Source organism: Lacerta agilis, chromosome 11, assembly GCF_009819535.1.
Source record: "Lacerta agilis isolate rLacAgi1 chromosome 11, rLacAgi1.pri, whole genome shotgun sequence".
NCBI classification, from domain to species: domain Eukaryota; kingdom Metazoa; phylum Chordata; class Lepidosauria; order Squamata; family Lacertidae; genus Lacerta; species Lacerta agilis.
In genome coordinates this window covers 53,784,168-53,807,062 of record NC_046322.1, presented here as the reverse complement: position 1 = coordinate 53,807,062, position 22,895 = coordinate 53,784,168, and the positions used below count along the sequence as shown (strand labels likewise).

Genomic DNA, 22,895 nt, shown 5'->3' with positions numbered 1-22,895 from the left:
TCCTAAATTCGATCTCATACTTCCTATCAAAACTAATGAAGAGTGATTGACATGGAGAAGACCTGTCTGCTAAAACAAACAAACACAGAGCACAATACATAATTATTATTATTTTACAAAATTAAGTCTCATTTCAGTGGATATTTAAGCATCTGTTTAAGTCATCCATGGAAATCAATTAGACTTCAAAATACGCAACTTTCTCTCTGGACAGTGTCCTCTGTTTGGAACAGGATGTGTCCTACACTTGGCATACAAAAGTAGCATATAAATCCAGTGCCTCAGCAAAGAGACCTAACTCCAACATAGATTTAGGCCTGCTTAAGCCCATTGGTTTCAAGTCTGTATTGGGTCTAGGTCGGAAGACACTTGGATAAACTTTGCCAGTAAAACTACTTGTGTGCTGGCACACAAAGTAGATATGATAGTATGTTGCTCAATGTAAAAAGGTATAATCAAAAGAAGAAGGTAAAGCTGACCATGAGTTTCATCCACCACTCCATTATATAAATCTACTATGTACCTGAATTCAGTGAAAAGGCTGAATTCACTATGTACCACCTGAGAGTCTCTGATAGCCTATTTTACCAGCAAATCTGTTCTATCAGATAATTAGATTTTAAATATCCAGATGTTTTAGCATTTCCTAAGTTTTTAAGATGGGATTTTGCAATAAAATGCAGTGTTGTATTATCTGTAAGGCACTTGTAAAATGGGGAGGTTGTCAGCATCTGGGGGCAATGTGGAACCCAAAGACCAGAAAGTTTCTGTAGCCACATAATCTCAATGGGATGGGCAAGAATTTAGAAATTCAACTCATATCTATGAAGCAAGCAATATACCTCAGACTATGAACTCACAATCTACCCCAAGATGCACAGGGGTAGGGAAGCTGTTGTGGGCACATTAAAGCTGGCATCCTAGTGGACATGGTTTTAGCAGGTCACAGAAAGGTCAGCTTTGAAGGAGAAATCCATATGAAATATAAACATGGCATTGTGAAAACCAGACAAATCTCCCATAGCTTCATCCAGCCAGCACTAATCTAGGCATCAGCTTTGGAGCATAATCTAAACAAAAGGATCAGTCAGTTCAGACATCTGGAAGTTGTCATATTTTGGAGTCTCTTAACAGTTGAGCACATAACCAAAGGATCCAGTTGCACTTTCAAACCTGCTGGTCAAATATACTAGCAGGAATAAACAGAGAGGTACCATAATCTCTGATGCCACCAAACACAACGTTCAGTGATAGTAGGTGTCAAGGGAGAGGACGCATGAGGGTGAGGCTGGTAGGGTTGGCAAACAAGATGTTTTTCATGAGCCTCTGTGGGTGAATCCATGAGACAGAAGACCACTCCATGGAAAGAGAGAAGTCAACCAAGCAGATCTTATGTCATTAAATAAGCTCCAGAATCAGATAATAACCAGCTGCTATAGCCATCTAAAACTTTAAGACGCCAGAACTCGTTGGACTACAACTCTCATAATCTCCAAGCAAGCTTAGCCCAATGGTCAGGGATGATGGGAGTTGTAGTCCAACAACATCCAGGGACTCAAGGTTGATGGAACAAAGCTTTAAAAGAGGCTGCAATCCTAGCTGCACTTACCTGAGAGCAAGTCCCAGTGAATTCAATACAACTTACTTCTGAGTGGACAGGGTTAGGGTTACAGTGTAGATCTCACAATGGAACTTGAGCCTCAAAATCATGGCATGAAGGCTTGGAAACAAGCTGCAGGTTCACATTATCCCTCCTACCCTTTGACACCCGTGGATGCCCTCCTATACTTTTCAGGTTTTCACTAACCATAGTTTGCCGTCATCCAAAATAGCAAACTACCGTCAGTGCCTTAGCAACAAAGAACGGGAGCATAGTTTGTAATCCCATTTCAAACCATGCTTAGAAACCATGAATTGGAGGCAAGGCAAAGTGTGAAGAAAATTGAAACAGGTTAGAGAAAACCAGAAAGTGCTGGCGGGAGGAAACAAGCTAACAGAATGTTCTGGAACTACAAACTATGGTTTGGAGGAGTAAGTTCATGACATCTGTCCTGGGCAAAAAACTGCTCTGTAGCTACAGAGCCCTGAAGGATAGAACCACTTCTGTAGCAAACAGTGCAATTCAAAAGTGCCCCTCTCAATCTTTTTCTGCAAACATCCTGTCGAACGCAAGAATCAAACCCAGCAGCAGAGAAAACAGAGGTGAAGGCAATGCTACTTTTCTCTGTCTCGTAATCAACTATGCATACATTTCAGGAAAAGGACATCAGTGCGTGGATCTGCATTACCCAATCTGTTCCAGAAATGAACCACAGAACACTAGACACTGAAAACAAAAGCAGGGCAACTTGTTCAGTTTAAATGATAGCCCCCATATCATCTTGCAGTTTAACTCCCACTGTTAACTGCTTTCCTGTAACAGAAGCTCAAAGTGGTAAAGTAACTGATCCATTAAAATCACCACCAGAAAACGCAGGCTGGTGCCAGTGCAAGTGAACATAAGAACAGCTCTGCTGGATCACACCAAAGGCCCATCTCATAGGTCCAACCAGGTGGCTATGGGAAGCCTGTAAGAAGGACAGGAGCACTTGGAGGTTGACCATAGCACTTGGAGGTTGACTCAGGTAACGGCCTTCACAAAGCCTTGAGTCACTCTGTTCTGCTATTTTCTGTACAATAAAACTCTATGTTTCCAGTATACCTCTATGTTTCTCAATGTCCAAGGACACTGAAGATATGCAAAACGTTGCCTGTGGAGAACTGAAGAGCTTTGCGTTGTTGTTCCTTTTGTTAAAAATAAATAAATAAAAATCTTCCACTGATCTGCTTTACGTTAAAAACTTCATTTGCTCTGCTTTGAAATAAAACCAATTGCAGAGCTCCTCGGGCCTATTGGAGCTGTAAAATCCTATCAGGGGACACAGCCACCAAACAGAAAGACTGGTGTGAAGCTGCAAAGTTTTTAAACAAGTTCAATTAAGAATACACACCACTCTGCCCCCTTAATTACAACGAGCCCTATGCCTTTCCCATCAAGGATTAAGGAGGAAAACGAATCCCCTTTAATTTCCCCACAAAAAGCCCCCTGTACCAATTTATCTGCAATTTGGCAGACATGACCTACTCTGGAGAGACTCCTGACTGTAAATTTCATCCACTTCGGCCAAAAGGAAGAAAATGAGAATGGGAGAACCTGAGAGCTTGATTTTATACAGAGCAGCTCAGAACTTGGAACACAAATCAACATGGGCCTTCACATCTCCCAGAAAGCCATAACTCTACACTAAACAGAAGCCACAGATAAAATGGCATAGGCTAAGGCTTTAATTTTCTGACAGTGCTCACCGGTACCAAGTATTGGGGCCTTTATTTATTATTATTATTATTATTATTATTATTATTATTATTATTATTATTTGCTGCCCATTGCAGCCATTTTGTGCTGGCACCTGCAGCACTTTTATCAATATAGGAGTACTGGGACCTCATTTTTTAATCCAAAACACCACTAGTGGGAACAGCGGAAAGATCAGTGATCAGTTCCTAAAAATGACGCTTAACCCTAATTTCTTGACTTTCACATCTTGCCCCGAAATCACCTCTCCAGGTCCACCTCCACCTCACTTTCCTCTGCCAGAACTCCTTGCATCTCTTCTCACATGCCCTTGCTTGCACTGCAATATATACCCTTGCAAGCCAAAACTGTTTTCCTTTTCCCAACCCAGACAGCCTGAACATCATCTCTTATCATCCAAGTCTTCTACACTGGTCAAACTGTAAAATATACCCTCTCCTCTGCTGCAGTATGCCGATACCCATTTGCCTATACAGTGGACACTCGGATTGCAAACGTGATTTGTGCGGGAGGCATGTTTGCAACCCACAGCGCCGCGTCTGCGCGGGTCGCGATTCGATGCTTCTGGGTATGCGCAAAGCACGATTTAGTGCTTCTGCGCATGCGCCGAAACCTGGAAGTAACCCGTTCCGGTACTTCCGGGTTCGGCGCAGAGCGCAACCCGAAAAGACGTAACCCACAGCGATCGCAACCCGAGGTATGACTGTACTCTGCATACTCCTGTATACATGCACTGGTAATTTAAAAGGCACCAGTGAGAGAAGGTGATGCAGAGGTACAGAGCAGCTGCTGACAGGTAAGCTGCTTTATCCCAAAGAAGGAGTTGGCTTCTCCGTCATTAAGACGGTTCAGTAACTTGTGTAACACTGGTCCTGAAAGACCTACATTGGCTCCCAGTATGTTTCCGAGCACAATTCAAAGTTTTGGTACTGACCTTTAAAGCCCTAGGGCCTAAACAGCCTCGGCTCAGTATACCTGAAGCAGCGTCTCCACCCCCATCGTTCAGCCCGGACACTGAGGTCCAGCTCCGAGGGCCTTCTGGCGGTTCTCTCACAGCAAGAAGTGAGGTCACAGGGAACCAGGCAGAGGGCCTTCTCGGTAGTGGCGCCTGCCCTGTGGAACACCCTCCCATCAGATGTCAAGGAAATAAACAACTATCTGACTTTTAGAATTTTTAATGTTTGATGTTTTGTTGTGTTTTTACTATTCTGCTGGGAGCCGCCCAGAGTGGCTAGATTATTATTATGATTATTTTGCTGTTTTGCTCATTTGGAAGCTTATTTTGCAGGCATCGTTTTTGCCATGATACACCTTGTGGTCGCTCTCATTTTGGGAGAGCTTCCAGAGTGACTGGGGAAACCCAGCCAGATGGGCGGGGTATAAATAATAAATTATTATTATTATTATTATGAAGTGTAGTAGAGGTGCCACTGATCACACCGGAAGCACCCAAGGGCTTGGTGCTTTACATCCTGTGAAATTTTACTTCCGCATCATCTGTGAACAGCTTTAATAAACTATGCTCTTGTAAACCAGGATTATTACCCTATTAGATTATGAAGGATTCTCTCTGGCAACACAATGTACCGTTTCCATACATACATAATTCTATTTGTATGCTGCCTTTCCACAGTTCCAGCCATGCTCAAGGCCGTTTACAACATGGAAAAAAGACATAACTGAAACATAACAAAAGTAGTCATAATCAATAAATAAAAACATCAAAAAATACGCAACCAAACCAAACAATTCCCACATCAATTATCAGATCTAAAATAAAGATACCAACAGCGACAACCCCCTCCAGCAAAAAACAACAACAACACACCAAACAACACCCTAGCCCATGAGTCTGCTCAGCAGCCTCAGCTTTTGTAGCTGGAGTCAGTCAGGGCCCCTCCCTCCCAGGCCAGGTGGAAAAAGGCCTGCAAGGCAGGGAGCAGGTCTCCCAGGACTCACAGCCAAGAGGGCATTGCATCAAATCTGATACCTTAACATGCAATCAAACCCAGTAAATTAGTTGAAATATTTGTGTAAAAATTCCTGTTACAACTGGAAGTTGGCAACGCTTAGGAAAAAAATACCACAGTCTTCTCCACTCTTAGAGCCAAGTCTGCCATCATCCCTGCATTGCGTAAAGAGTGTGAAGAAAACCAAATGGGTAAGCTACAAAATGCTACAGTCAACATGGTGCCCTCTGTATATTGAGACTCCAACTCTCATAAGCCTCAGCTAGCATGGCCAATCGTCAGTAATAACTTGAGTTTTAGTCTATTAAGAGCTGGAGGGTACAATGTTAGCTACCCTTGGTACAAATGAATCTGTTATCGTAATTTAGCAATAAACTTAATTACATCCACATATCTGATTGGATGTTAGCAGAGCTAATTCACGTAAAAGAAGACCCAAAATATTCCATTCACAGCAGAATAATGAAATATACCTTTCTGAAATCAAAGAGCACATATCAGTTGTAAGCCATTTCCAAACTTTGTATGTCAGGCTCAGCTACTCCAGAATCATTGGGACAAATGGTTAGCAGCCAAAGATAAAAGAACAACATAAAGTATTCCCTTGGTCTTGCCCTACCAACAGCTCTAATATAAACTTACCTAGATGTATCTAAAACTGGTACAAGTTCACTGTGGGGCACAAATGCGCACAGAATCTCACCCATCCCTCTTTCACGCCTCCCGCTAAGTTACCGACTCCAACCTCCATTAAATGTTGCAATTGCTAAGCAGCCCAATGCTTAAGGGTGCGGCACCAGTTTCTCATTTTTATTTATTAAACCTTTGTATTGCCCACCCATCACCAAAGAGGTCCTTGGGCAGGTTACAAAGCAGGAAAGAGCCATGTTACAACTAATACTAATTTTAAAAACAACCCAAGGGTCACTAACACAGAGACAATGTAGAATTACTTTCGAAGGGTAAACAATCAGAATTCCCCAAAAGGTTGAACAAAAAGGTGCTCCTTAGCATGCCCTGTAAATCTACAGAATTGGCACCAGGTACACATCTGAAAGGCAGGGAGTTTTGGAGTCTGGGTGCCACCACAGAAAAGGCCCTTTTGCACACCCCACAAATCTCTAGGTGGTATTGTTAACAAGTCCTCTCCTGCTTATCTTAGCTCCCAGATTGGTTTCAGTCCTTTGAAGATAGATATTTGCCTGATATTCCAAAATAAGAAAATTCAATGACTAGTCTAGAATAAAATGCATACATTAGCATCTATTATTACACCCATCACTTAGCTACAAGAGACAGCACATGCACCAATTTAGCATGTACACCAATTAACTGTAGCTAGGACGCATTTATTTTTTCTTAGAAGTCATTCTAGATCAGTAGTGGGGAACCTTTCCTCCCTGGACAGCTTTACCACACTTCTTTTTCTGTAGCTACAGGGCAAACTCTTATGCAATGCCAAAGACAAAACACACAAAAAGAGGGTTTCATTTGCATGTGCTAATTGATATGTATAGCTGCAAAACTAGAAAAAAAATCACTATAATTTAAATAGAAATACAGTACTTCTTGCCATAATGAGAAAGACTGTGACCAGGGGACTTCTGTGTCAGCTCAGTGATGCTGACAGGCAACGTCAAGGTCTCATGACCTTCCTTCTTAGAGTTTTTATATTTTAATTTGGACTGGGTAAAGGTAAAGGTACCCCTGACCGTAAGGTCCAGTCGCAGACGACTCTGGGGTTGCGGTGCTCATCTCGCTCTATAGGCCGGCAGGGCAGCTTTGTCTGCAGACAGCTTCCGGGTCATGTGGCCAGCATGACTAAGCCGCTTCTGGCGAACCAGAGCAGCGCATGGAAATGCCGTTTACCTTCCCGCTGGAGCAGTACCTATTTATCTACTTGCACTTTGATGTGCTTTCGAACTGCTAGGTTGGCAGAAGCTGGGACCGAGCAACGGGAGCTCACCCCGTTGCGGGGATTCGAACCGCCGACCTTCCGATCAGCAAGCTCTAGGCTCAGTGGTTTAGACCACAGCACCACCCGCATGGACAATTTGAGCTGGACATCCCTTTAAATAGAGGGTTGTCCTCCAACAGCACTTTAAATTAGGGAACAGTCCCCTTTAAAGTAGGGCACGTTCCTACCCATTATTGGACACCGACATAGACATATTGTTTCTGATCACAGGTGACAATCTTTTATCCAGCTTTTTTTTTGCAATAGGCATTTAAGCACCTTAAGAGTCGATACATTTTAACAGGCAATTCCCAATATCATACAGGTGGGTTTTGAGCACATCTATTTTCATGCTTTCAACGTGGGAAGACCATTTCTCTTAAGCAGTGCTGGCTCCAGGCTTTGAGGGAGCGTCCAATCAGGCACCCTCTCTCATGCAGGTTGGGGGACAAAAGACCAGGCATCAATGTGGAAGAGCACTGTAATATGTTGGATTCGGACAGGGCTGAGGGGCCCTGTGGGCCTCCAGATCTTATTGAACTCACAATTCTCACCAGCCCTATGCAGCATGGTTACTATTAAGGGATGATGGGAGTTGCAGTTCACCAACATCTGGAGAGCCAAATGTCCCCCACCCATGAAAGAGGAGCTACAAAGTGTGACAGCGACATTGCAATCCTCTGCATGTTTACTTAAAAGGAGGCCCTCCTGCTATGTCCAGCGGGGATCACTCCCTAGTTTAGGATTGCAGCTGGACCTAAATGCAAGCTTGGGAGATATAGAGGAGGAATTAAATATTCAGAGTGGCAGCTTTAAGATCAAGAAAGGGGTACCTTAAAATATTATATAAACAAATATTATGTATATGTATATATTCCATCCAAGACACTGCCAAGAAGTGATTCAGGAGAAAGCCACTCAGTACCAGTAGGTTTACAAAAGTCCAAGTGTGTTAGCACAAACTGGAAAGTAAGAAAAGGACATTACAAGAATGATTTTGAGAACTGCTTCGTTTTGGTCTCCGATTTCCCCGCCTCCTTTTTCTTCTTCTGAGAACTTGCCCACCAGGTGGGTCTTTGCAACCCTTATATAAATATTTCAACTCTAATAGCTTTAAACAGACTTCACTTTGGAGTCTGGATGATCTTAAAACTCATTCAAACTTTTATTCTCACAATGAAGTTTGAATTGGGATTTTGTAAGTTTATGTTTCACTTGCAGTAGGCTTCAAGGACACGGTATCTTCTGACACCGCCTTCCCTAGTATTCCAACAGACATTACATGAAACAGACTGGTCCCTAATATAAATACTGACAATTTCTAGAGAGGCAATAATTTTCAAAAAGCTTTAACAACAAAAAATAAAGTGTCTTTATTGCCAACAGCCAGGGACATCTATTTTAAGTCATTTGAAGTATTCACCTTATTTGGCCAATATTGTTCAGCATATTCAAACTTTCAACCATGAAAAGAGAGAGGAGGGAAAGAAGCTGCTACCCTGAATGTACTCTCTCCAGTTTAGAGGTCCCAAAAGAAAGAGATGAGGCGGGAAGAGAGGAGAGATGAAGCTGTGGTGATGGGATGGATCAAGGAAGGCTGGTAGGGCAAAGGAATTATGAAATTCTCAGACTCTGGCCTGGTTCCCATATCATGGTAAGCTAGCTATGGATTACAGGTACGGCACAAACATGTAGGCTCCCAGAGGGCAGCTCACACCTGCCTTGCTCTTCCCTAATTCCATTAGATCAGCACGGTTCGGCAGCTAATCCTCGGTCTGGCTCAATGTGGTGTCCAAACCTGGGATTGTGGTTAAACTGTTGCCTCTTTAAACACAATCTGTAGTCAAGAATAGGAGGATGAGTTTATCCACAATCCCGGATTCAGACAACATGCTAAATAAAACAAACCTTGGCTTAGTTGCCACTGTTTACCGAGCAAGAAGAACCGGGGAGGAGGAACATGGCAAAAATCTTTGCCCCAGAACAGAAGCCAGCTGAACCATTACGTTCAAACATGGCCCCTATATCACTCCAATGAAACCAGCTGCTGAACAGTTTAGAAGAAAGTGGCTCAAGGACACCAATCTACACCATCTAAAGCAAAATTCTCTGCACACTCCCTTGGGAGTGAAGTCCCGCGGAAACCAATGAGAATTTCTTCAGAGTTAACACGCATAGGATGGGACCATTAACTTGAACAGTCCCGTAAGTTTCAGAGACGCTATCGTGTCTTTGAGGAGGGAAGACATCTCCAAACTAAGGCCCGCAGGCTGGATGCAGCCTGAGCGAGCCAATTGTGAGGCCACCGACGACCCCCACCGCGGCACGGTGCAGTTGCCCATCTCCAGGTTGGCACGGCGACAGAAATAGCTTTTGTGCATGCGCAAAACGTCATTTCCGGTGCACTTTCGGATCTGCGGAGGCCCGTGCGCACGTGCACAAGCTATTTCCAGTGCCGTCCCGCCCTGGAAGTGCACCAGAAAAAGTGAGTGCACGCCTTCCCCCGCCCTCCACACAATCGGCGCCGGAAGAACCGGCCCAAGGCCGGGTAAGTTTGGGGACCCCTGCTCTATATGCTTGGAACAATTAATGTACACAACCTCACACAATTATTGGATCAGAATCCCTACTTCACCCAACAGCAGGAAATTTTAAAAGTCCATCCTTTTGGCGACCCCATGAACACAGCACTCTTTTGTTAAGGTCTAACCAAGCCTTTCAAAGACAAGCGCTGCACACTATACAGAAGCAAAGGGGAAAGAAGCAGAGGTTATGTTTCCTCTTTTCAGACTTCTGGCGCAATGTGCAAAGGAGTAACTTGCCCTTTCTCCCTTGACGAAATAATCTGGGGCCCATGCACTAGAGTTCCTCCCACCCTTTGAATGGTGCACACAATGAAACCATGTGCACTGATGTCTCCTGCCTATTCCCCCCATCCTGTAATGTGTGAAATCATCCTAAGTCAGGCATGGCCAAACTTGGCCCTTCAGCTGTTTCGGGACTACAATTCCCATCATCCCTGACCACTGGTCCTGTTAGCTAGGGATGATGGGAGCTGTAGTCCCGAAACAGCTGGAGGGCCAAGTTTGGCCATGCCTGTCCTAAGTGATTCTCAATACAGTAAGCCCACAATTTAAGTGAGGAGTTATGTTCCGTGGATATGAAGCTTAATGCCAAAAATACATATAGTCAAAACCCAGTGCTTTATATATATATATATATATAAAATGTTTAGGGGTACTCTCATTTTCCTATTCATATTGAAATACTGGTCCTCAATGAGGCCAAACTTAGATTCACAAAATGTTTAGGGGTATGCGTACCCCCAGGAAAAAGCACTGTCAAAACCCATTGGGTTCAATGGCGGATGGGATTGTCAATACTGTCTCATTTTCCTGGAACCTCATCCTCCCTCCCCCTTTTATTTTATTTTTTAAATTTGCCACATGCATAAAGCTGAACACACACAAGTTAAATGCGCATAAGTTGCGGGCTTGCTGTATTCAGCTTTAGTCCAATTCTACTACAGTGGTACCTCGGGTTACGAACTTAATTCGTTCCGGAGGTCCGTTCTTAACCTGAGGTGCGCTTTCGCTAATGGGGCCTCCCGCTGCCGGCACGATTTCCGTTCTCATCCTGGGGCAAAGTTCGCAACCCAGGGTAACTACTTCCAGGTTAGTGGAGTTTGTAACCTGAGGTACCACTGTACAGTTATACCACAGTACTGTGTAGAAAACGGACATCTCATTCTTTTATTTTCATACCGACATTATCTTCCTTCATATTACATTATAATTAACCACACTCTGGGAAGGGGCAATTGAGAGCATCTCCAAAACAAGTTATATGGTAGCTTGTACCAAAGGGGGTGGGCTTGGAAAAGACAGTAACCCCCATGATCCATTATAATGGATTGCTTTGAAATCATTTCTGCACAGGTAAAGTAATTTTTAGCCTCCCAATTGCTCCTCCTGACCTGTCCCATAATTTGCCCAGCCTGCCCTTTATTTTGCCAGACCAAAGGTGGCAGCCCTACAGCCACCCTACGTTCCCCATTTCTGACTTACACAATGAAAGAACCAGATTTTTCAAGCTAGTGTCTCCCACTGTGTTTTTCATTTGGTACTCTCTTCTGTTTATACTTTTACCCATGGAAATATGCAACTGCTACTCATCTAGTTTATTTGCATATCAGTCCTGTTCATGGCCATAATATTTATATAGTACTCTTTGCTGAGGACAATGCCACCAGACATTTTGCTGTTGCTGCCTATATGGCTCAGTGGGATAAAAGGAACGAGAGCCAATTTAAAAAGCTAAAGTGCCTGCTTGTTTTAATTAACCCTGTTAGAAACATATGAATGTCTAAATTTAAGAGTTACAATTTTTATATTGGGTGCCATATTGAGATTTAATAAACTGCATAAAATGCAGTGCTTAAGTGTATTAGATAACAAACAAAAATATGTTGAGGTCAACTTCATTTAGCTTTGATAGTAGAAAGCCAGGATGGGTTGGGGAGAGATTCTTCCCTCAGTAACATAAAAGGAAGTCAGAACAGTGGCAAACGAAGCAGTTACTTTATATCATATATTTTTTTGTTCTTCTCCCAGGAGTAATATTTATATTATGCATTCAATCACGGAGGAATTGTCACTGCAGTAATCAGGAGGTTGCAGGCATTAAACTGTCAGGAGAAGTAGGTGGTAAGAGATGGGGCCATCAATCATGGAGGATAGATTATGTGTGTCAGCCAAGACAAGACGACTTCAGACCTAAATCCATGTGCATTCTTGTAAGCCCAATTGCAGTCAACTAGATTTATGAACATGCAAATGAGTTCAGGCCCACAGCCTAAAATAGCTGGAAACAGAATTTTTCAACATTTGGTCAAAAGTTGTGGATATTCACGTGCTGCAAACGAAGAACTAAACGAACTGACTGACTGTATAGGCTCCACTGAAGGACTCCCAAAGAAAAGCAGAGACTACAAAAGCACCATTTTGATCAAGGCATAGGCTTACACAGCGCAACACCGAAGAAGTGTTCCACCAGATCAGGGCTGTCTAGTCCAGTATCTTGCTCCTCGCAGTGGCCAACCAAATGCTTCTGGAATACTCCAAGGAGGGCATGAACACAATAACCCTCAGGAAGTCTGAGAGGAACCTTGGGGCAGTTCCCCCCCTCTATCCATCCTGCCCTGTGCCCTGAAGTGAGTGAAGCAGGGCCACAGCGAACTTACGCCATCAACTCCTAAAGAGACCGTCAGCTGGCCTGAGAGAGAAGAGAAGACTCCCTAGAAAAGACCCTGATGTTGGGAAAGATGGAGGGCACAAGGAGAAGGGGACGACAGAGGATGAGATGGTTGGACAGTGTTCTTGAAACTACTAACATGAGTTTGGCCAAACTGCGAGAGGCAGTGCCTGGCGTGCTCTGGTCCATGGGGTCACGAAGAGTCGGACACGACTGAACGACTGAACAACAACAACAATTTTTTTTAATTTTTTAACTGCCTTGGCTGCCTTGGCAGAAAGGAGGTATAAAAATGAAATAAGTACATGAAATAAATAAAATAGTATTCATTGATAGACCCATCCTTCATTCATCTGTCTAAACGGCTTTCATGGCCAACAGCCTCCTCGCCATGTTCATTTATGAAATTCGCTGCCACAATTTAGATCTGCGTTATGTGAAGCAATACTTCACTTTGTCTGCTCTTATCTTCTGCCAGTCAGTTTCACTGGATGAACGCAAGTCGTAGTATTATGAGAGAAGGAAAGAAACTTCTCTTTATCACTTGCTTCACGCCATGTCCAATTTCATCACCCTATACCATACCCCCACATTAGCAACTATTTTCCTCAACTGAAAATCTCAAAGTATTGTAGCTTCCCCTCAAAGGGTTGGTGCCCCGATCATTTTCATAGCCCTTTTCTGCTTTTTCTCTAGCTGTGCAATATCCTTTCGGGGTTGTGGCAGCCAGAACAGTACAGAATATTCCAACACATTTGGCTACATCATAGATTTGTATAAGGACATTCCAATGTTGACAGTTTTGTTTCTGATCTCTTCGCTAGTGATCTCCTAAATGGAATTTGCCTTTTCACAGTCACAACTCACAGGGTTGATTTCCTCAATTCCTATTAATCTATTTGCTGGTTGACTACTTCAAGTTCAGACTCCATCAGCATATATGCCAATATATATGCCGTGTCAAGATTATTTGCTTCGAGGTGAATCACTTTACACTTACTTATATTGAACTGCTTTTGGCATTTTTCTGCCTATTCACCAAGTTTGGAGGGATTGTTTTAGAGACCTTCATAGTCTGCTTGGGCTTTCACCACCCTGAATAATTTGGTATCACCTGCAATCTTGGACACCTCCTTACTCATCCTTATCTCCAGATAATATCCGAAAAAGTTAAAAGCACCAGTCACAACAGAGCTCATTTGGGAAGTCATTTCTCGTGTTCACAGAGCTCCCAAATGTTATGTCCATTATGTCTCCAACCCCTTTAAACACATAGGCCCAGTAAGACACACACACACACCCATGTGTTTACCAAAATGGATGAGGTGTAGCTCGGTGGTACAATATAGGCTTGGCAAGCAAAAAACGACAATCCCTGAGAAAGTCCTTTCTGAAATCCTGGAGAGTCACTCCGAGGGAAAATTGACAATACTCAAGTCGATGGACCAATGGTCTTAGCCAGGCTTCCTCAACCTCAGACCCCCCAGATGTTTTGAGACTACAATTCCCATCATCCCCCAGATTACTGGTCCTGCTAGCTAGGGATCATGGGAGTTGTAGGCCAAAAAAATCTGAAGGGCTGAAGTTGAGGAAGCCTGGTTAGCTTCCTATGTTCCAGTGTGTTCATGCATTCTGTCCACGCAAACATGTGCTTGGCCAAATTTGGCCCTCCAGCTGTTTTGGGACTACAGTTCCCATCATCCCTGACCACTGGTCCTGTTAGCTGGGGATGATGGGAGTTGTAGTCCCGAAACAGCTAGAGGGCCAAGTTTGGCCATGCCTGGTAAGTCAACTTTATTCACTGCCTGCCTTCATATACCCAGGATTGTGTTGGTTATAGGATATTGAAGAAAATAGGAAGTCCTAACTGTTGTATTGTGGTGTAGTGGTTTAGAGCGTCAGGCTAGGATCTAGGAGGCCAAGGTTCAAATCCCCACTCGGCCATGAAGCTCACTGGGTGACCATGGGCCAGTCACTGCCTCTCAGCCTAACCTACCTCTCAGGGCTACTGTATTGTGGGATTGAATGAGGAGGGGGGAGAACCACGCGTGTGGGATATAAATGCAATAAATCGATGTCCTATCCCACAAGTAAGCTGTTCACAATCACATTGTTTCCTTTTAAATTAAAAACTGAATGTAGCACACACACACCCGTCATCAGGAACACAGCATATGGGGAAGGGAGGTTTAAGTGAAAGTTACCCCCTTGTGTGGTGATCAATGTAAGAAAAAAAGCTCTCATTGGCCTCAACGAGATACGCAATGCTAAATGTGGGAGAGGAAAACATTTTTCACTGATATTGTAGCTGGGAAGGCAAGATTTGAGCCTCCTTCTCCATGGACTGCATTCCTGAGGTAAATCCCTATAAACACATCAAAGTTTTAATTTTAGAAATCCCATTACATGATTGCTATTCACTTTGTTAGTGTGATGTGTAGTTAGGTCCCAAGTTATTATTTCTAGAACTGGCTATAGTCACTGTGCATCACTTATTATAAGGAAACAGGCGCTGTACTACACTGCAGTTAACACTACATGAACATACAATTAAAATTTCCTTATGTTTGAAATTCCACAACCATTAAGATTTGTTTTCTAAAGGCTCTTAGGTTGTTCCTGCTAAAGACAGCAGTATGTTTGGCAATGGAATCAATAAAACAGGATTTGGGTATAAGTTGCCCACCATATCTTGCTGGACCCATCGTCTCTGACCATTGGGCATGCTAGCTGGGGCAGATGGGATTTGGAGTCCAGCAATATCTCGAGGGCCACCACTGCTGTAAAAGTACACTTCATTTCTCATCTCCTCACTCTTCAAGTCAGGCTTCCTTCCTTTATCTGAGGTAGGATGATGAGTGGGAAGAATTAACTGAATCAGTCACTGTTTTCTGAACATGAATATAGCCATGGTTATTCTAAAGGCCACCACATTACCAAATGTAAGCCAGAAACTCCTTCACCAATTATTTTAGTTGTATTAGTATTAAACACCAGGCCTGCCACAGTGCATCTACTCACCAAGTCAGAACTATTTTACCCAAAACAGGGCTGCACTCTCGCTTGGGAATGAAGCTCAAGACAAACCTGTTTCTGAATAAACTGCTTAGTCTATAGGCTTTCTTCTCAACATGGTTTTCTTTTTAAAGAAAAAATGTTATTTGCACCAAATACCTAGGTTTGGGGTAACTCTGAGGAAAGCATCCCTTTTAAAGCAAACAAACAAAAAAACCAGCAATGGAAACCTTCAGTGAATAAGGGCATCCAAAACACCAACCAATCCATTAATCAAATGCCACTCAGGAAAATCAGATAAATTACATATATACAGACACACATTTTCCACATTGTTCAAAAAGCAGATGTTCCAACAACTAACATTAAGAAGTATATCTTGTTTTTTTAAAAAAAATCATTGCCTTTAAAAACAACAACCCCCCCCCCCTTAACTTCCCCCCCTCCCCACACCGGAGATCAGTAATCTGCTTTGCAAACATTCCAACCTACGTTCCAGTCTGTGCTTCACTTTTCCATTTATTTTTTTTTACCTTGAGACAAATGTTTTTTCCCCCTCAAAGCTGAAAGCTGTCCAAAAAAACAGGACCACACACAAGCATAGCCCTACTGAGCTGTGCTGATCACGTTCCTCCTGTTCCTGCTGCTGCTGCTGCTGCTAAGGACACACACACACACACACAAAATGGCGGAGGGGTGGGCTGCTTTCCAGACAGACTTTCCTTTCATGCACTTGAGAGGAAAGAAATAGTCAACTCACACAACCAACCCCCTGCCCTAACACCATGATCTCCTCCTCGCAGGACACACAGGCAGAGACAGAAGGAGATTGTTGCAGACTTGTAGGGGTACCCAGCGAGTCTCCCTTCTCTCTCTCTCCTTTTTTACCACACACTGTAGACCCCCCCTCCCCGCTCCCCCTCCATTTGCACCTCCCAAAACATTACCCTCCAGAATAGATTACAACTTGTGTACAGTCCATCTGGCCTGCAGCCAGCAAGGGCTGAACAACGAACTATTCCCCCCTTGGTGAGAGGAAGAAACCCACACACACCCCTCTCCAAAAAATATAAACTTCAATTTCAGCGGGGTGGGGGGTGGGGGAAGCCATAAGGCTACGGATCAAACCTTACCTTCTACCCAGAGCTCCTCCACATTGGTTTCGAGATTGGCTGCTCTTAATCCCACAGCAAAAGCCCCGAATATCAGAAGGCCGACCACCAAAAATTTCCCACAGTTTTTCTGAATGTAACAGCCCAGTTTAAATAACAGTCTCTGAAACTTCGCTCTCAGCCACAGTGGTGATTTTCTTCCAGTAGCCTTTCCCTGTAAAGTCAAGGAAAGGTTTTGTCAATGAAGGGCCTGTGGAGAATCACATACAGTACACAGAGTGTGTGTTTGTGTGCGTACACACACACACACACACACACACACACACAGAGTGTGGTGAATTATTGCCAATAAAGAACATAATATACCCACACAAAACAATAAGCATTTTTTTTCAAGCCTCACAATGTGACAGTAACTTGACAGGCCAAGGTATCAGGCAGTCACCTCTACAAAATATTTCCACACACACACACACACACACACACACACAAATATACACAGTTGATCACGTATAAAACAAAATACATTGTGAGGTGGGGCTTCTTTTTAGCTGATAACTACCCCTGTTCATAAATCAGTTCAGACTTCTGGATTACATCACAGCTGGAAATGTATAAATGTACACACTCCCTTATCTAAAGCTGCCTTCTCCCTAAAAAAGCCACTCCTATTGAATAATAATAATAATAATAATGCCGGTAAATCGACATGGAGCATGTGATTTTCAACAGACCTGTCAAGTAATGGGGTGGGGGGTGGGAGAGAGAAAGAACATTTCCCTGTCCCGTCCTGAGGAGCTTTTATGGGGTGGGTGGGTGGCAAGAGGAGTCTACTTAATCACAAATTGTTGCCATCATTCATTCATTCCTTGCCTTCCCCGGCTCTTAAGTCCCCCACTTCGTAGTGAACTCTCGGCCCACGTGGTCCACAGCGCACTTAACATCACAATCTAATAAGAGTTATTCATTTCCATACGGTTTGGAGACGCTGTGTGATCTGAATTAGGAAGCAGAGCAGCCATCTGTAAAGTTACGACAATATTTGTGAACGGAAGAGGGCAGCCACATGGATTTCTTGCTTCCACCACCCCACCACCCCCACCCCCACCAAAAAGCCTTTAAAAATAATAATAATCTGCTCACTGAAATGAAACGATCGGGCCGGGGGGATGCTGTTCACTTTGAACTCCCCGCCCCCTTCGCCTTCGGTAATCCCTGCAAAATTCCCTTTTCCAGAATCGCTCCTCTCCGCGAGTCTCAAGGCGAAACTAGAGAGCGTGCGCGCAATCTTTGACCAGAACCGGGGAGATTTAAGGTAGCAATTTGTTTACAACTTTCACTCTGCTCTCTTGCCGCTGGAGGTGAAACACGACATTCGGTGAGATTTCTTTGCTATGGAAACTTAACCCGGAGAATAAAAGCAAAGCCTGTGTGTGTGTGTGTGTGTGTGTGTGAAGGGGGCTGGGGGGGGGAGGTTAGGTAGGAATGTAAAGTATTAGAATTGTTTTTTTTCTTCTCTGAAACTTTTACAGGGCTTGGACAGAAAATAATTAAATCCGAAGGGAAGGAAAGGAAAGAGATGTGAAAGCGGGGGGGGGGGGGGAGAGAGAAAAGACTCAGCGATCACCAAGGAGGATGGGAGGGAAACACGAGAAATCATCCCGGGTAACTTTAATTAGAGATGTGCAAAGCACAAACACACACACCAGCAAAAAGTGGCTTCGAGGCTGGAGGGGAAAAAAAAGGAGGACTCCCTCTCACTCTCTCTGCCACTAAGGAGCCGCGGACACCCACACACCCCCTTCCTTGCACACATGCATAACTAACATTCTCCCAGTGTTTTATTGGCGACTCTTCCCTTTCAACCACCACCACCCCTTTCGGAGAAAAGGAAATTCCGGCGAGGAAGCCCGAGCACCTTCGCTATCTGCTCCAAGGCGAAGCCTGCATCACAGTAGCTCGGCCGCTGCAGATATTCCGGATCGGGAGGCGCGGCGCGTCTGTTCCCGCCGGTCCTCCTCCGCCTCCTGCTGCCGCTTCTCCCCGGCTGATCCGGCTCTCTGCAGCAGCCGCTGCCGCCGCCGCCGCCTCCTCCATCGCCGCCACCACCGCCGCCGCTGCTGTTCTCCGGCTCGGAGGCATTAACAGCTGAGGCCATGTTGCCGCCGCACAGCCGGGGCTGCCGCTGCCGCAGCCGCTGCTGTTGTTTTGGCGACCCAGGGGCTGCGTCCCGCGCGGTTCCCCCCAGCGCGCTGCTGCTGCTGCTGCTGCTGCTCCGGGACGATCCAGCGGGACCGGGGGTGGGCTGGCTCGGGGGCGACGCTCTGCTGCTGCTGACAGACCACTTCTTCATACCGCGTTGGCTCCTGCTGCTGCTGCTGCTGAAGTTGCTGCTCTAGCTGCTCCCGGCGAGTCAGACCCCGATCCTTCCATTGCAACATTTCGTGAGGATCCGGAGGTCGCCGCCGCCGCCGCCGCCGCGACCCACATCCAGTGTGCGAGGGTGAGCGGGGCCAGGCACTCTCGGCGGGCTCGCCTTCCCCCCGCCTCGTCCTCTCGGGCTGCGATTGCTCTCCAGGCTCCTCTCACCGTTCGGCCGCGGGAAGAAAAGCCAGACTCCCCCTCCGGTCTCTTTTTTTCTTCTCGCCGAAGCAAAAAGGGGGCTTGAAGGGAGCCTTGATCTCAGCGCTGGTGGCGGCGGCGGCGGCGGCGGTGCTGCTGCTGCTGCTGCGGCTTCTCCTCCGTCTCGGTGGGCTGTATCATTCTGTCTGGGGTGCAGCGCTGTCTCTTAAGATCTCCCCGGGCTCCCCCTCTCCTCGAGATGCGTGTGTCTCTCGCTCTTTCTTCCTCTGCGTGTATGCAGCAGCAGCAAGCAGCAGCTCCCTTGCTTCAATAGATGAGATGAAGGAGGGGGGGAGGAGGTGGGGGGGGAGAAGGCACTCTCTCCATTTGGATAAAGAGGAGGAGGAGGAGGGGTGAAAGGGAGAGGGGAGAGAGCGGGGAAGGGGGGGCGAGAGAGAGAGAACTGAAATCCCGCCCCTGGGGCTGTCAGATGGCTTGGGTTTCTGGGCTGCGATTGGCTCGACGAGGGCAGAAATTACTCAGCAAACATGACTATTATTAGCTGCTTAGCAACAGCTCACCAAAGTAGAGAGACCACCCAGGCAGGCAACCCTTGTGTGTGCATCTCCAACTTCAGGGGAGCCGTAAAGAGAGCCAGCCTTCTTTGCATGCAATACTTCCATTAAGGAATGCTTCTCTCTTTTTTTTCTCTCTCTCGCTCACTCCACTCATTTCTCTCTTTTTTTCCCCTCCTCCTTTTTTCTTTTCACGAAAGTGTGTGTGTGTTAAGCAGAAGGAAAGACCGTGGAAGGCGGCGGGGGGGGTTAAGGGGGGGAAATAGATGCGTTTTAAAACTAACATACTGAATTTCCTCACGATCCACCTACTAAAATAAATCTCGGTTTATTTATTTTTCACCCCCTTTAGGAGGAAAGTGGGACTGTGGGGGTGGGGGGGGGGAGTGCGGAGAGAGAAAAAAGGAGGTAGAGAGACTTTAGCGATACCCGAAGCCTTTAAAAGAAAATCCCTTTAGAGACACTTTGGCCTCAAGCTGCAGCGAATACTGGGAGGTCCAAGATGAATTCCTAGACTTGCACAAATAATGACAGGGGGTGGACACTGCGGTGCGCAGAGCCAGATATTTCTCTCTCCTCCTTTTTTTGTGAACCGAAAGAGAAGCCTGCGTTCCTTACAAGAAAACAGGCAGCTGTATTAAGAAAAAGACCACAATGAAACCCTTAATACTTGAAATAACAGACTGAAAAGCTGAAAAGCAGGCAAGTTGCTCGCTTCAGGGCCGGGGGCGGGGGATCCAGTTTTTATAATCCTTAAGAGCAAAAAGTATCGCTGGCGGATGCTTTAAAGCTCCAGACCGCTATAGAAATAGTTGCAACACCTCTCCATATTTCCTCGTGTTTTTAACATCAGTCGCGATACACGCGTGCGCGCGCATATATTAAACCGCATGGTGTGGTCTTTATTTAATGTGGGGTTGTTTTTTTGCGGGGATAACACGATTACCGTCCTCTCATTACGTGGTGCAACCGGAATATCATGTTTCTCCCTTTTATTTTTCAAGTGTTTAGTTAGTTCGCTACTCTATTGATTACCCAGAACGAAATTTCGCCCGTGTGCGTCCTAGTTACTCGACCACCGCCGCCGCGACCCCGAGCAGAATTCAGAGCGTGGAAATTCTGCCCTGCAAAAAGAAGGCAAGATCCTCGTGTCGTATGTATGGCCACCTCCGTTAAGCTGCGTTCCCTCTCTTCCCCCACCCCCCCTTCCAGTTTTCGGCTCGGAAAAGTTACAAGAGTTTTAGTGTTGGTGGAGGGAGTGAAATGGGAGAGTGTTGCTTTAAGGAGAAAGCTTGTGTATTCATTGAGGGAAAAACCGGGGAGGGGGGGGGTTGGAAGCACCGCACATTCAGAGAAAAAGGAGGCAGGCCATGGGGGCGGGCTGAGGCTTTCACGTGACTGACTGGCTCGAGGTTGTGCAAACAAGGCTGGGCTTTCCCTCCGCACGAAATCTGGCTGCTGCAGTGCTTTAGCGCGCAGAAGGCGAAGCGCACGGGAGTCCAGCCCGGCTACGAGCAGCAAAGCGGGAAAGGAGGCACCGCGCCGTCCCACCGCTTTCTCCCCCGCCCCCCAGGAGAGAAAAATGCCAGACAAGCCATAGTACATTCCTAAAGGAGGGCTCTCCCCTTCACGCTGCCCAATAGCAAGCCGCAACCATTCCTGCTAGCCAATGGCGAGGCGACAGAGGACTTTTCCATTCAGTTCTGCGCTACATTTCGGGGGGGTGGCGTTTTGCCGCGCCAGCCGCGCTCGGGGGAATCACACACCGCCGGATTCACACCGGCCTGACCCTGATCTCAAACGCTCAGCAGCTCGCTCTGCAGATCTTTCTCCCCAAAGTAGTTGTTGCGGCGATAAGAGATGTCACGTTATAGGTTCCTCTCTCGGCGCTTCCCCGGTTGGCACCGGCGGCAGTCACGCGAAAAAGCGCGCTGGTTTCTAAAGAAGTGTCGTTCCTCACAAGGCACGTGTTGGCTTTTTGCAGAGAGGCAGAGATCCCCATCTGCAAGGCGAGGAAAGCTCCTGCGTTATAAAAAAAAAAATCCCATAAGGATAATTGGGATGGGGAAAATAACTGGGAATTGCATTACGGCTACGATCCGCAAACCGCTTCCTCCGGAGCAAACAAATAAATCCCAGTGGAACTTCGACCTTGCTTGTCGACATCAGAGGGTGGTTACTGGTGTCGCGGTGTCTATTGGTCAAGAAGTGGCAGTTTTAACTATTTGAAGGCTGCCGGTCCGCATCAGCCGCTAACGCTACGCAAGGGGTTTGCGGGTTGGTCTGAACGTGACCATTTGTGCTCTGCGAGCAACCCCTCGCTGGGGAGAGGCTGTTTAGTGACAGAGCGCGTATTCAACGTCCCCACTGTCGCCAGATACGGCTGGGAAAGACTCTTGCCTGAACCCTTGCAGAGCCGCTGCCAGTCAGTGCCGGCAGTGCTGAGCTAGATAGACCAATGGTCCGAATCGAATTGTTACAATACCGATGAGACACATAACCAGTCGATGGCAAACCTTTATTCTGAATGTGGCGGTGATTTGGAATAACTACCCAACTCCAGTTTCACCTTGTCAGTCACTAATGTGGATTAAAATGCCGCCCACACACGCGAAAGCACGTATTGGAAATCACGCTGTGGTAGATCCAGCACGTTAACCAGTCTCGAGTAGGTACCAGTACTTACTGCCTGAAATAAAATTGGCGTGATGCGTGCATGTGGGAACTGGGAAGACAAAAACAAAATATTGCAAGATACAGGACTCGCGGAATAAAGCCGCGTATAATTCCCCGAAGCAACAATACCTAACGGGTATCCCATAATCGTATCCCTTGGTTGGCGTGCTGCCACCGTCCTCTAATTCTCTGCCAGCTTTTCAAGCATCAAGAATTTCCCAGTCCTAGAACAGGGTTTACTTCGAGCTAACATGACCAGGATCAAGCTGCAAAGAAGTCCCTCCCTGGGGCGGGGATCACACTTCTGTGGGCCTGCTCTCCCTTTTGCATAATTCCCCATTACAGACTTAACCCCTCCCCGCGCCCTTTTCCTTTACAAAGCCCTCGCCCTATGCCGGTTAAAATGTTGGTCCCTAAACT

The 22,895-nt window shown here is 45.8% G+C and overlaps 1 protein-coding gene across 1 annotated transcript in view; it reads right to left on the bottom strand.

The window, feature by feature from the left end:
* PTCH1 (patched 1) overlaps nt 1-18,765 on the bottom strand; it is a 92,755-nt gene extending 73,990 nt beyond the window's left edge. Inside the window, exons 1-2 of the mRNA XM_033164665.1 lie at nt 18,581-18,765; nt 16,684-16,876 (exon numbers count right to left, since the gene is read on the bottom strand). The gene's annotated coding sequence lies outside the window, so the exon portion shown is untranslated. The remainder of the gene's footprint in view (nt 1-16,683; nt 16,877-18,580) is intronic.
* Nucleotides 18,766-22,895: the final 4,130 nt, after the last annotated feature.